Source organism: Morone saxatilis, unplaced genomic scaffold (assembly GCF_004916995.1).
Source record: "Morone saxatilis isolate NCDOM2014 unplaced genomic scaffold, NCSU_SB_2.0 Contig2, whole genome shotgun sequence".
Classification (NCBI taxonomy): domain Eukaryota; kingdom Metazoa; phylum Chordata; class Actinopteri; family Moronidae; genus Morone; species Morone saxatilis.
In genome coordinates, this window is record NW_023339762.1 from 13,399,186 (window position 1) to 13,414,131 (window position 14,946).

The 14,946-nt window shown below is 42.7% G+C and overlaps 1 pseudogene; it reads left to right on the top strand.

Annotated features, from left to right (window-relative positions):
* Nucleotides 1-14,946, top strand: part of LOC118330354 — a 31,060-nt pseudogene that overhangs the window by 12,864 nt on the left and 3,250 nt on the right.

Below are 14,946 nucleotides of genomic sequence, written 5' to 3' on the forward strand. Positions count from 1 at the left end.
TTTTTTTTTTTTAGGAGTTTTACATGTGGCGGAGTCAAAACTTGCCCTCCACTGGTTTTAATTATGAAAATAAGTTGCATCTGGTCCCGAAGAAGCAAAGAATCTGTTTCCAATTCTTGTGTATCTTCTACATTGAGATGTTTACCACATTGTTTGTCAGCACACTAAACTGCTTTATGAGTCCTAAGCAGGCAGAAGGATCAAGGTGAGAGCATATTAAGGACAGATAGTCACAGTCACAGTTACTGGTAATATTGAAGGCATGGGACAGTTGTATTGTTAATGTGGTCTTTGCTACAGAATCAGAACCTAATGCTCTATGGTACTTTAGAAAAATATAAATGAGGCCTAGAAATGGTTACCAGATGTGTTCGTAACACATGTTTAAGTGGTTGGTTTTACTTATAGGACAACAGTGGCCACATATTTCTACATTCAATGTGTTCCTGTTGACCTATATTTTAGTACAAAATACTATGAATTGAAAGTATTTTAGGTTAGCCATATACAAAACATTTTATTAAGTTATAATAGTAGCTGTAATTGTGTCTCACAATTTCTAGACATTTTCTAGACCAAATGATTATCCTAGTAATTGGCAAACTAATCTGGCGTGTTGTCTTTTGTTTTGTTTGAGGGAAAACATCCTGAGGGAGGACTCTATGCAAACTTCCTCTTTGTGCAGGCAGCCTGGATCTTCATCTCAATTCCTTGGGTTCCCTGTGAGCTGTAAGATGCGTGATTCTCAAGCTTTACTGGGATTTAGGATTTAACTGGGATGGAAATGGTTATCATGCGGCTGTTCCTCAGCTAGCAGGGCCTATGGGTGGGGGAACAAACTGGCAAGATTTTAACAGCTCCAGCCCCTTCTGTGTATGTAGTAATGAACTCTTACCTTGGCTTGGAAGGCTGCGCTGCTGGTATCCTTGCTGTGTTTTTGTAACCCTCACTAAAAAAGCCTTGCTCTTAATTGTATCCCATGGGGGCCCAAGCTCTCAGTATTCACAGCCTTTCCTGTCCCTCGTAGTGATCCTCCCCCTCTTCCAACCTTAGCCCCATCATCCCAATTCGACAGGTCTTTCCTCTTTAATCGTTAGACTTCAAAGCGGTGTTGTGATGCCCCCCAGGCCCCTGGCTCCTCAGAGACAGGGGGCTAGCCTTTAGGGCCTGGGAAGTATGGTGAAAGTGTGGTGGTGTACGAGGCAGCTAGTTAAGTTAGACAGGCATCGGTTAAAGAAAATAACAACAAGTAGTTCAGTTGCTGTTCTTTATCATGGTGTCACTGGAGCGAAGTTGGTGATGTGTAATTATAGAAGCAGGTTAAAGATGTTTGAAAAGGTCTGTGTGAGACGCTTCTCAATGTTCTTTGATGAAGGCATCTTTGTAGAGGTGAAAGATACGGGCTGCAGCTTGAAGAACCTGCTACAAGAGAAGAGGCCTGGCTAATGTTTGCCGTCAACTTGCCGAAGAGGTGGACACAGTGTCAGCTTTCATCAGCATCAAAATAGCACCCTTCAAACACATTTCCAGGGACTGCATTCTGCTCTGGTTTCCATTTAACCATAAACAATTAAAACTGAGAAAATAGATGACTGCGTAATGAGGTGAGTCTTTAGTCGGAATAATTGTATACTCCATATTAGAGAATACATTCTTGCCCTATGCGTAAAACATGAGAAAACATGAGAGCACCCACTGTAGTGCAGAGAACAAAGAAAACAGTGGGTTAACTGTGGCCAGAGAGGTGAGAGGAAGTGATTAATTGAGTGATGTCCTCTGATCAGAGTGGGGTTTGTTTCTCATTGTGGTGGTTTATCTTTATCTCTTGTGGTTGACTCACACTGTTAGATCAATAAATCCAGATGGGGGTGGGTGATAATTCTGCCTCAGTATTGCCCTCATTAAAATGGTCGTTCAGGAGAAATATTGCTGCTGGCCATTGCCCTCTTTCTCATTTATATAATATTATCGCATGATTTATATGGACTCAGAATTTGCTTGGAGATCACCAGGGAGAGCTGACATCTAGAGCTGTAGATTTTTCCTTTCACTGAGGGTGTTTAAAGGTTTGATTCAGGGCGTAAATGGCCCCATAGGTCTTTATCTCTAAATTTGGAGTTGCCTCTACAGCTCAGAGGTTTGCTTTTGTCAACACTGGTGAGAAATTAAGGTCAAACCCAGCTGTGAGGTGTAGATGGAAGAATTGTCACTTCCTCCCTCGTTTTCCTGTCCATTTCCTGTCCCCAGAGGAAGTGTCGCTGATCAAACTTCTTGCTGTTCTCTGACCTCTGACATCTCTGTCAAGGTTGCCCGCTTGATTGGCAGGATGAGGTGACTTATGGAGGCGGAGAGAAAACACATATGATGAGTCCCTAGCCAATGGCTTATATTTTGTATAGGAAAGGTCGCCGTATGTTCTGTATGAACAAGTTTGTGTAATGTGTAATCAGATCAGGTTCAAATTGGGAACACAGAGCACACTTTCTGACTGTCTCATAGTGTTGCACTGTACACATGAAAAGTGTAACAGAAGTAGTTGTTTGAAGAGTGAACAATGAGAGCTTGAGAGAGTAGTTAAAAATCCTTCCTGCTTTCTCACCATTGCACTAGAAGTCTACAGGGGTCCGTTCATAAAGCTACCCAAATCCCATGTGCATAAATTCATTTCTAAAAATGAGAGACCCAGTCCAAGGGGGACTCCAGCACAGTCAGACCCAACCAACTAAGATCAAAAATACGGTCGACCTGAACATCCTAGAGTCCTATTTTCACGTCCTGCACCAACAACAGAACATCCTGCAGCCAACTGGGCAACAGAACATAATAATTTTCTAACAAATGTAATATCTGTGACTGATTTATTAAAAGTAATTTAATAGCATAAACCTTTTTCATAAGCTACTGATTTTAGTCATGCTATGATTAGGATGTACTTTTATAAATACTCGTACTTATAAAAAGTACATTATTCATACTGGATGTACTGTACAACTGAGTACTTATTCAACCCCACTCTAAAGACCTCTATTCTGCACACCAACTGCTGTGTGAAGTGGATGTACAGTACTTGTCAAATACCATGGTTGGACACTGTTTGACAATCTGAGGACCCCTTTATTCCTCTTACACCTTTATGGCCACTACAGTTTCCTCTGCTATCTCCATAGTGAATTGTGGGAATAACTACCGTACTTACTGTATGTAGATGTGCATGTTTTTAATGTGCTACTGTCTTACAGACAGCATAGATGTTGGTGATGCAATAATATTGTCAGAGCCTGAAATAGCAGAGGCTAATCAATTAGTGGCTGCCTTGATGTTTAAATTGCCCACGGTTCTCCTGAGCTTAAATGTCAATGACTAGTTGGCGAGAGAGATTTTTTTGAAAGGAAAGCCATTGAGCGGATGTAGATGAAACCTTTTTTGTAGTGTTGAGTCGTTCCCCGCTTTGTTGGACCCTCAGTGGCCTGGCCTTTATAGTCTCCCTCGAGGGTTCGTCCTATTGTTGTGCTTTCTCAGCCGTCTGCGCTGATCTCTCTTCTCACCCCCATAACTGATTCAACGAGGCTCTGCGATCCTATTGGTGCTCCACTTTCCAGGGAAAGGGTTTCCATGGAAACCAAAAAATAATGCAGACCCTCATCCACTGTTGCTCTTCACCAACTAATAGCTCTCTAAACAGGGGTTCAGAAGAGAGTACCTCTGCAACAGGCTTCAGGACAAATTTTGACCACTCTGCTTCTCAGTACCAGATTACAGACATGAGCATGGCGATTATGTACATATCTGCGGCTGTTCTAATAGACTGAATCAAAATGGGATGGGATTACAGTGTTGTATTGCTTGGGGATATATTTGCTAAGCCATATGGTGACTATTTCCTCAATGACTCCTTCATACGTGCTCCATCCTTTGGCTTCCTATGCTTGTGTAGCCACTGTGGAGATGTTATTGATTCCCTGAACATGTGCTTTGTAGTGTCTGAATCCAAGGCTCTGTGATAAGGGAGTGTATCATTCCAGTGCATCTCCCTACTTCTCAGACTTGTCCGTGTCACTCAGGCTTTGATTGCCTTTTCTAGATGTAATCAGAGCCCTGTATTCGGAATGGGGGAGGGTGTGTTGCTGCCACTGTCAGTTGGGTTTCGTGTCCTGGTGAAACAGACGTCTGCTGGCAATATGGTATGTCAGTGGGATGATGTGGCTGGCTCTATCAGCCAGAATACTCTTGGGATATTCTCCATCCCCAGCCCCTGTCAAAAAGAGAATACCCTGCCTGTATTTCACCATCTAATGTGGCAAGAGCTGCATGCTATTCATTCCTCCGTAGGCAGCTCTCGCCATATTTGATGCTGTAGTTGTGCCAGTGCTTTGAAAACGGCTCCAAAGTATTGTCACTCAAAACTGTGCTCCTGACTATTTTTGCACATCGAGGCTGGAATACCAGCAGTTTAATTGGCTCTCATTGCTATATCGCTGGGAGACACTTGTAGCAAAGCAGTTTAGAAACAGAAAGTTTAAAGCATTTATGGTCATTAGACACACTTGGTTGGAGACGTATCGTACGTTGACAGTTAAGCCAGCAACGTCTGGTAAGAAAGCAAGGTATTCTTCTTTCTTTGAATAATGCATGAGTTCAGATGCTCATCAAGGTCACGTCAGAAGCTGTATGAGACTTTTGTGTGTTGGGTCTTCTAATAACAGATAATTAACCAAGTGAGAAGGTACGTAGATACTAATACCTCAAGGCAGATATTAGAATTTTACCTGCCCAGAACACAGGGCTGGACTGCTACTATTGAAGACTATACATTATTTTATTCTTTCCTTGTTAATTTTCCCTTCCAGCTGAGAAGTGAAATATTCACACAGATAAAACACTGTTGCAGTCTTAAATTAGAGCACTGCTGGAAGCGAGTGCTTCATACATTATAAATGCAAACTCTGTCATTTTAAGTGTCCTAGAATTTTATTTTCTCTTTTTCAAGCTCACAGTCCTATTTTGCTTAAATGAATTACACATACGAAGACAAATGTGCCAATTTTCTGTCTTCTTGCCAGTGCCTCACTGTTTATTCATCTCATTATCTCAGTCTTGACCTATGCTTCTTCACTTGTGCTTCTGTTCAACAGCCCATGAAAACAGGAGAGGAGAGAAATCCGAGAGAAGTCATCAGCTTCACCTGAACAAAGAAGCACAAGCAGATACACATGGTATGATATTATTTTATCTATAATCAAGGGCCACAAAGTTATTTTTCTAACTTTTTTGTGTTAAAAATCTATTGTAATGAATATGTATTTGCGCTGTTTTTGACTTAGTATATATTAATTTTTGATTTGTCAAATAAATAAATCAGTCAAGCACACTTGGTCTTAAAGAAAACCCACAGCTTTTTTTTTTTCACTCAAGTACATATTGCCTGAATTTCTGCTCTTAGTTTTCCCTCAGCCTCTATAATGAGGGGGTGATGCTATGAATGATTTCCACCAAATCCAGCAGTGATTCCACTCCAACAGACACATGTTAAATCAGTGAGAGAAACAGCAGAAAGAGCTTGCTGACAGACTCTTTTCAGTGAGATGCTGACAGCACAGGCGCAAAGCCATTGTTACCGTCAACAGGAGGCACGGTGCTGGCGAGAGCTGGTGCGTGAAGCTGGTCCTGCGAACAGGCAGACAAGTGCTTTTGTCCCTTTACCATCACAGCAGGCCAGCACTGGTCTTTGTTAGTCTCTGATTTGCATTGGCATTTGTAACATTAGTATTCCAGGCACGGCTCGAGAGCAGACATGTATAGATTGAAAGGTTAAAGGGGAGTTTAGACCCAGACACATCAGCTGTAATCAGTCATAGCACATAACCATGAAAGCAGCCAACCAGACAAATAAATGTGTGTGTTACATTTACAAGTGACATGTGAGATTATAACCAGATTCTTGAGCCATTTCTAATTTTATTTTAAGAAGTGACAAAGTACAGTTCTAGTTTATTAAAATTTGAGTTTTGGACATCATTTCTATTGCTACTATGTGGTTAATACATAATAATGAAGTGGTTGAATACTAGGGATAAACTGTTGGCTTTTTGACTCCTCACAGGGAAGTTTGTTGTTTGTCTAAGTTGTAGTAATGTCATAATGCTTCCTGATCCCAGGAATCACTTGGAAAAAGTGAAACAATGTCATCAGTATAGATTATTATGATTGAAAGTTGATTCTTGACCTTGGAAACTGTAGCTGACAAAACAGTCTCACCACAAAGTAAATCTAGTAGCTGTTCCTAAGCTTTTGATCACAGCATCTTCCTCAACAGATGGCCAGTTCTTGTCTACGTTGGCATTAAAAGTTGAGATTGAAGTTCATTCTTTCCCTTAGAAACATTAGTTGACAAAACAATCCCATCAGAAGAAAATGGAAATTTTAACATCCATTAAAAACTGTGGAGAATCCATCTGCTGAGAAAGATGTGACATGATTAAAAGCTCCTGAACTACGTGGACCTTGTGATGAGATTGTCTTGTCAAATTTAATTGAAAATAAGGTAATAAAGCAAAACGGTCCTTTAAGCAATCATGAGCTCAAGATGATGAGTCTCATAGTCACAGACTTAAATTAATAACCACGCACAGTGCTTGGTGCTTCTGTAGTAGCAAAAGGCACAATAAAAGCATCAAGACTATTTTCTGTTACACTGTTCATGCAAAGACATTAACACACTTTTGATTTATTTCTATGAAGTTGTTATTTGCAATGGGGCTTCCAGTATATCTGGGTATCTCTTTCATCTAAGGCGCCTACAAAAACACAAACATTCACACGATTTATCCTCAAGGCTTTGTTTTAATCTTTGCATTTCTCTTGAAACCACAGCCTGTACCAAAAATTAGGTTACTCTGTTCCTTATGCTGGTTTTCTTTCTTTGAACTTTAGTTGAGTGGATGAAGGTTCAGATGTGAGTGTGTGTGTGTGCTACACACAGTCATCAGTAAGTGGTAAAACAGCTTCTAGGCCTTCCTTACGGGTAAACTAGCTGCATTCAAACTGACATATGGCCTTGCAACAGGGTGTGAGTGATCGCTCATTAGACAAATGGCTGGCCAAGCTGTCCTCCTGTTGTAAAGTGCTCGGCTCTGCTCCCCTTTGTTTTCTAACAGGAACTAGTGCTAAGTGGAGATGCCAAACACAGCTCTGCAGACAAAGGCCACTCTCACCCCATATCCGGGTTGCCGTGGAGACCAGTTTCCTTATTGGAGAGCTGGAAAGATTCCAAAATATGCCAGAAGCAACCCCAGAATCATTTTACGGTGTATTTGAGCCATAAGAAAGTCTGATTTTCTTTTTTTTTTGGGTCAGAACTTGGTGAAGTACAAGCACCGTTGTGAGTTCCTGTGCAGTTTGTGCTCCCTGCACATGTTTACACACTGTGTTTAGTCCTCTGAGGCTGAAAGGGTTGTCCTTAAATCTCCCATTGTCTATTTGTGCCGAGGCCATCTGTAATCTAAATCCTTTTTATATTAAGATTTGACGAAGACAACAACCTTGACGTAAACGGTATTTAAAACAAGGTCCAGAAAGAACATCACCAACATTTTAATTGTTCCTTGCCTGAGGGTCAAGCACTGGACAAAGTAGAGATTTTTCAAACTTTTTATCAAGTAAGCAACTGATATTGATTTTACACCTCGTGACACACACGTAATAAGAGGATTTTGGCTATGACTGTGGGAACTTCTAGAAAAGCCCACTAAAGAAAGAAAGAATAAGGCAAAAAGGTAGAAGCCAGATTGCAGGAAAATAAGTCCCCCTGTTGTCGTCACAGCAATTATTTGAGCATTTAGTTTTGAATTGAGTTATAACTCACTTTTGTGGAAAGCCCCAATGGCAATGTGTCATCCTCCAAAGCACCCTGTGGGAAAAGCCCAAGTTGAGTCCTAACAGGCGGTGGTGCAGAAGTGTTTGTGTTCATTGTGTGCTGCTTTCACATACCCCCACTATGAGACAACCAGCGGGCTACGAGCTGGAACTCCAGGGGTTCAATGCATCATTGACCATGAGCCTGGGCCTGATATTGATCCAGCCCCGCGTAGCCAGTTTGTATCTTCACTCAGCCAGATAGAGGTGCCGACACAATTAAGTGAGAATCTCTGCTTTGAGAGATCACACACACACACACACACACACACACACACACATACAGTGTAAGTGTTCAATATAGGCCAAAATCTGCTCATCTCAATCACATGTCCTCTGCTCGAGTTAACCAAAAGCTATCATTGCCCTTCTTCCTTCTAATCTGTCTTACCTAAGGAGCTGGAGAATTGATTTCACTGTAGGAGTATGAGCAACTGTTAGCATTGGTCTAACAGCTGGATGTGTGCCCGGTTGGGATGTCAAGAATGTAGCCCGCAGTGCTGTTGACAACACATGGCTAGTCGGTTTCTGACTGTGCATTTGTTCATTCTGGGAGTCTTCTCTAGTTAATCAGCGTGTTGTTCAAGAGTGTGTCAGCTGCCTGGTCAGAGGACTTCTGCCCTCGGGGATTCACACAATCTCATTTCCAAACTGAATGGGTCAGGAGAGCGCCACTCACAGGCTCAGATAAGAACTGCTTTAGATTCACAGCACGTATAGGAACAATGGACTGAAATGATAAATGGCTTTGCAAGGCAGAGCAAAGTCATCAGAGACCCCACTTTTTTTTGTGGTGAACTAGCAATGCCTGTAACGTGCAGAAGCTGATAATGTTCACCAAACCTATATATGTACTGGGACTGAAACTCATTAGCTAAGCTTGCCTGCGGGTAGAGTATTTGTATATTTCCACCTGAGCATCTAACCAACATTAGGACCTTTGCTGCAAGCCTAGCAGTTTCATGAACTGCCTAACCCGGCTGAGTTTCTACGCTCTGCTCTCTATGTCAGCTACACCCACACACACTGTGCGCTGGGTTGCCTTTGAGCTACTTTTATACACTTTCTCTCTGTGGTTGTTCCCTGTTGTCTGCAAGCTGTATGCCCTCTAAAGCAGCATACAGTGCTATAGCTGCTTAGCATTCAGTACACTTCAAAGCTCCTCAGTGTGACAGCACAGCCCAGGGCTCATTCTCTCCTAATTGGAGGTTCATTAAGGGACATGGTGCGCCTCAGGGGAGCTCTGCTCACTGCCAGAGGAGCCTGTCTTTATTCGGATTTTGGGGTGTTTACTTGCTGTGGCTGATTTAGGAAGTCATGGAGAAATATGAAAATGGGTTTTTAATTGAGATAAAGGCTGATGTGGCATGTGTGTGGTCCCTTAGTGTCATTATGAGAGGGTATTAGAGCACTCCGGAGAGAGCTTTAGAGTGGCATGTAGTAGATGGAAAAACACACCTGCTCCAGCTGCGTCAGGGAGCCAGAGGACGAAATGTGCTGTCCCCAGGGTTCAACTACAGGTGATCATTTAGAGGGTCAATGATATTTAAAGGGGTCAAGCTCCGACCCTTATAATCTCAACAGGGTTTCAGTATTAATGATCATTTGCTATGCAGGTTCATGCTCAAGATGAAGTGAACTGGCTGGTTATCAAGGCCGGTGGAGGGTGGCGACAGTTTGGCGACGAGCAGACACAGTGTCCTTGTCATGCTGATCTATTTGTCCGGGGCGGTGGCCAGTGGAGCAGGGGAATATGGACTCACTTCATTAATTGTTCCAAAAGTGTCATCTTCAAGGAGAACCACCCAAGGATGTGCTATTTATATGTGGAGCGCTATCAATGCGGGACGATGTCTTCCTTATCTTTTAATTACAGTGAGTTGACATGACCATCATGTTTGATTGTGTAGATGCTGGTCAAACAGACCTCTGGTTTTTTTAGTTAACCATGAAACATGCCCGTAGCAATGTTTCACAATTCCTCATCCTTATACTGAGAAGAATTTAGGTCAGATTGGTTTGCCCTCATTACAGAGCTCTGGCTTCTGTCGGTACTGTGAAGTTGATTTAGGATCAGTTCTCATTAATCCACTATCAAACTCAACCATGCTGGGCTCCACAGCCCAAACTGGCTATAGTCTTTGCCAAGAGTGAACAATAGGATCTTAATGCCGTGTGGCATTTCATGATGTCAGTAACGGGAGACGCTGCAGACGTGCAGTTGGCATTTACTGGATACCTCTGGGCAAAGACTGCCACTCAGATTGTCAGATTGAGGACATACATACAGTATTTCAAGCTCACAAACACATTGTCTGCAACTCATGCAGTGGAGTATTCCTTACTGCGTGTGTGCTATGTTTGTTAATAATGGCTGTTTTTTTTTTTTTGTTTTTTTTTTTGCTAGTGCATACAAACACAATGCCACGCAACAACTTATCTTGACACAATGTTAGCTTAACAAAGCAGCACACCTGAAGAAGATCTGCCTCTAATCTAGCAGTAATTTGTCGATGTTGTTGTAAGGCTGCAACTCCTGGGGTGTGAACCATGTTTCCCTTGTCTACATAATGTACTCTGCAGAATATTCAGAGAGACTTAGTGGTCTGATCTCTATGGCTAGGCTGTGATCGATGAGGACCTGCAATCCCATGGGAGTCATGGGAAAGACCAGTTTGTTTACTCTGCACTTTCTCTGGGTCTCTGTGGCAGTTTGATTTATACTATGCTGGTTTGCACCATAGGCTTGTTATTTGGAGCCTGGCTCGGCCCGTATAGCCCTCTTCATTCCTAAGCATCCAATGCATTTTAATGCAAAAAAGAAAATTGGCTCCAGATCTGACAGTTGGTTTGACCCTGAGATGTAAGCGAAGAGCAAAAGGGTGAAGCTGGAAGAGAAATCAGACATTTTGTTTGGAGAATGAGATGTGAGCTGAGCCCTGAGAGTTTTTCCAGCCGACCCCTTCCTCCCCCCCCTCTTTCCGCCTCTTCATCCCCTGCTCCAATAAATACAGTTTGCACTCTTTATAGGGGCCCAGGACTAACAGTGGAGAGCAGGAGGGATGAGAACAGGCCTTTCTAATGCTTTTTTTTCAGAGAGACTGTAATGTATGCAAATCTCAATTAAGACCTCCTGTGCCCTCATTAGGCCTTCCAGTGGGTCTTAGGAAAGGGAGGGGTTAATTAAAACCTATCTCAGGCAATGAGGCTGTTGGTTGCTCTCAGAGTACCACTAGGAGGGTGATCAATACCTAAGCATATCATTATGATTTAGAGGAGCTGTTTAACCATGGCTCTAAATCAATTTCCTAGGGTCTGGGGACAAAAGGAGAGGAAAAATAATAAGCCTTCAGGCTGGTGAGGGGAGGAAATGTTCTCATTCTATGTTAACTTGCACTCTCAGCAGACAAAGACTGCCTTCACATCTTTAGTATTGTTCAATTTCTTTTTCACGTCAACTTACACAAGCCTACAATGAGACAAAAAAAATCTCTCTGGAGCTCACAGCATTAGAAAGTGGAAGCAGAGGGAAAGGGAGACAAGTACAAGCACAAAACAATAGAAGAAAAACAGACTAGAAAACGATATGGGTTATGACTTTCTTATTTGCACACATTGTCATACTTCTGTGTTGAATAATTGCAGCAACCAGTTGAGCAGTTCTTGTTTGAGAGTGTGGTTTGGGGGGAGATTATGGTTTATTTCACCTGAAAATGTGAATTTCCCAGTCAAAGGGGTGAAAGGGTCAAGGCTGAATCACATTTGAGCGACAGCAAAGCACCTTCAAAGACTGACAGGAATCAAAGCTGGTGTCGATTATAAACCCAAGCTTCACCGCTGCCTCAGAGAAGCAGAGAGATCACCCAGAGGAGTCTTGACTGTACATCAGGCATCGGAAAAGACTGTGTGAAGATTATGAGATTACATCTGACAGACGTGCTGCAAAGTACAAGCAAAAAAAGTGAAAAGAACGCATTTTAACTTTTTTTATTTTCAGTTAGTGTTAGTGTGTAGCTGCCTATTTGTGTAAACCTATTTACAATTCCTCAGAGAAAACGCTTTTTAATCCGTTTGTTACCCAGACTCAATCCTGGCTATCACTATGGGAGAGCAAATTAATAATCACAACTACAAAGCAAAGAGTGCCGGTTCGTTTCTGCCAAATAATTAATTTTCTTCTTTGACTGAGACTGCAATTATAGCTGCCCCACTGATTGTTTCCATTTCAGTTTTTGCAGCATATGTAGAGATGATTCCTTAGACAATCCCTACACTCCCTGAGGGGAAAGTCTTGTTCATTTGCAGCTTCGCAGGTTACAAAAATGCTTCAAGAAAAGGCTTTGTGCTGCATCAGATATATGTAGGTATACGGGGTCACGGACACTGAGACACCCATGTTGTCTCCTAATGCAGGAGAGGCCCTCTTCATTAACCAGGAGTGCTTCCAGGAGGGGCCCTCATCAGGGAAAGTGTGTTTATGTCAGATAGAAGGTTGGCTGATGTGAGCACAGGGCTCCTGCCTCTCATTACATTAAGAAGAAGGAGAACCTCTATAGTAAAGGCCATACGTTGTCAGTTAATGCGCATAGAGCCCCAACCAGGACTCATATCCTTAAAATGCAAGAGATAGACAGCACCTTGAGTCACACTGAACCCAGGGAACCCATCTGTCCAGAGATAGGAAGTGCTGATAGGGAATCAGGCCATCTGACTGTGAAAGCGCATTTTAAAATTACATAAGTTGTCAGGGAGTGTGGTGAGATGAGTTGTGTCAGGTTGGGTTGACACTATGTAGCCCAAACTTGTAGTTACTTAGGGATTGCTGAGAAACTATGGCTGGTACAGTATGCCTGAGGGAATAATACAAGGATTTTCAGCTGAAATTGGACCAAATGAACTGACAGGCCTGTGTATGTGTGTGTGTGTTGTATGTTTGAGTGGCAGAACTCATTAAAAATGTGAGCAGGTTTTTGCAGAGTATTCTTTTCTTGGCAGCTTTGTCTGACTGCCGATCCAAAATGCAGGAGAATGGGAATACTGTGAGCATTTGGCAGGATTTGTGAAGTGGCACCTTTTTCAATGTTGTGTTTTATGTTGTTTTCTCTCAGGGGCAGGGAGAGGCTTCAGCGCGAGGGACAACCATGGAGGGGGACTGTCTCAGCTGCATCAAGTACCTCATGTTTGTCTTCAATTTCCTCATCTTTGTAAGTATCTTTCATCTCTTTCTCAAATACACTTAATCTGACTGTCTCTGAAGTTAGTGTCAATCTAATGATTCAAGATGGGCTTCTGGCTGCCCCCTGCCCGACTGACTAATGGAGCCACATTTGCATTTCATTAGATGGAGGCAATCTTGATTCTATCAAATTCTCTTTTGATTAGATTTTAGTGTGCTGACACACATCTGAGGCACACTGTGCCATGAAGACTTTGTGACTGGCACCTGAGTTTATCAGTCTTGATCAGACAATCAAAGGTAATCCTGTTAGCCTGAGCCTGTAAAGGGGGGAGGGTCAGAGTAAGAAGGTTTGTCTCTTTTCCTGCTTTATTAAGCGCAACCAAACCGTTTATAGACTCCACTCAGACGTGGTTGTTCAAGGCTGGGGTAATAATGCAACCAGCAGAGCAAAGAATGAACTTGGATGTTAGCATCACTCAATAATAACTACTGTTTTATGCTGCCATCCTTTTGTTTCTTTCCATGGCCGTGTCACACTCTACAACACAACGACATTTTTCAAGCCCAATGAGCTCTCAAAATGGCTACCTCCTCTCCTCATACCACCACCTCAGCCTCCGTGATGAAGTGGCGTTCATTTGCAGAAGCTCAGGTCTCTCCTTATGACAGGAAGAAGGGGATTGTGGCAGATGGGTATAAGGCTCAGATCTCTTCCCCCCACTGCCTCAATTCCTTCTTTCCTTAATCACATGAGTCACCCCAAGGTGGCTTCAGATAGGGTTTTAGTGAAAGGGAGGATGGGAGAGGATGGAGGCTGTAGTGCTGTGCATTTCTATAGCAGGTTGGGGGGTTAGTTGAAGCAGATATCAGCACCCACCCACCCCCCACTAAGGCATTATGGCTCTGTAGATATCCAGTCTTTTATCTGCCCTCAACTCTCACCCCAACTTTTCAGAGATTTACATTACCAGCATGTTTTCCTGGAAAAAAACCTCACATTTATTTTCCATTATATGACATCTTGTTGAATGTTTTGTGTGCCACTGGGGATATGAAGCTATCCTCTGATTTCACATTAATTTTTAAAATGCAGCCAATTTCTGTTTTGTCTAACTAGTGTCTTCTTTCCTTTTTCTCCATCAGCTGGGAGGCTCTTTCCTCCTGGGAGTGGGAGTGTGGGTACTGGTGGACCCCACTGGGTTCAGGGAAATTGTAGCAGCCAACCCCCTGCTATTTACCGGTGTATACATCATCCTGGGCATGGGAGGCATGCTCTTCCTTCTGGGCTTCCTGGGCTGCTGTGGAGCCATCCGCGAAAACAAGTGTCTGCTCCTCTTTGTGAGTCAGCTGACAAATCTAAAATGTAGTTCTGTTAGTGATCTTGTTTGTGCACATGTGTCGATTATTCTGTCTGTCAGTTTTTGGACTGTCAAGCTTAAAAAAGAAAGCCAAAAGAGCAAAATGCCCTCCTATTTGCCTTCGTGCCTCGAGCCTCATGCATAGTTAATGCTGAGTGAAGCGGGCACAGCCAGAATGTGATTTTCAGTGACTGATGTGCACTTTTTCTGACACTCTTCCACCATATTCTACTCTCTCTCACTCTTTGCCTTTTTGTTTTGTCTCATTGCAGTTCTTTATGCTCATCCTCCTCATCTTCTTAGCAGAGCTGGCTGCTGCCATCTTGGCCTTCATATTCCGGGAGCACGTAAGTTGCTGCAGTAGTAGGGCTGGGTGTCAAATTTCAATACCAAAATGTATTCATAGCAAAGTAATATTCTTTCATCAGACAGTTTATGAAAGTTTAGGTGTAAGAGTACTGGTGCTGAGTGAGTGCCAAGGCACATTGTATTTCATTG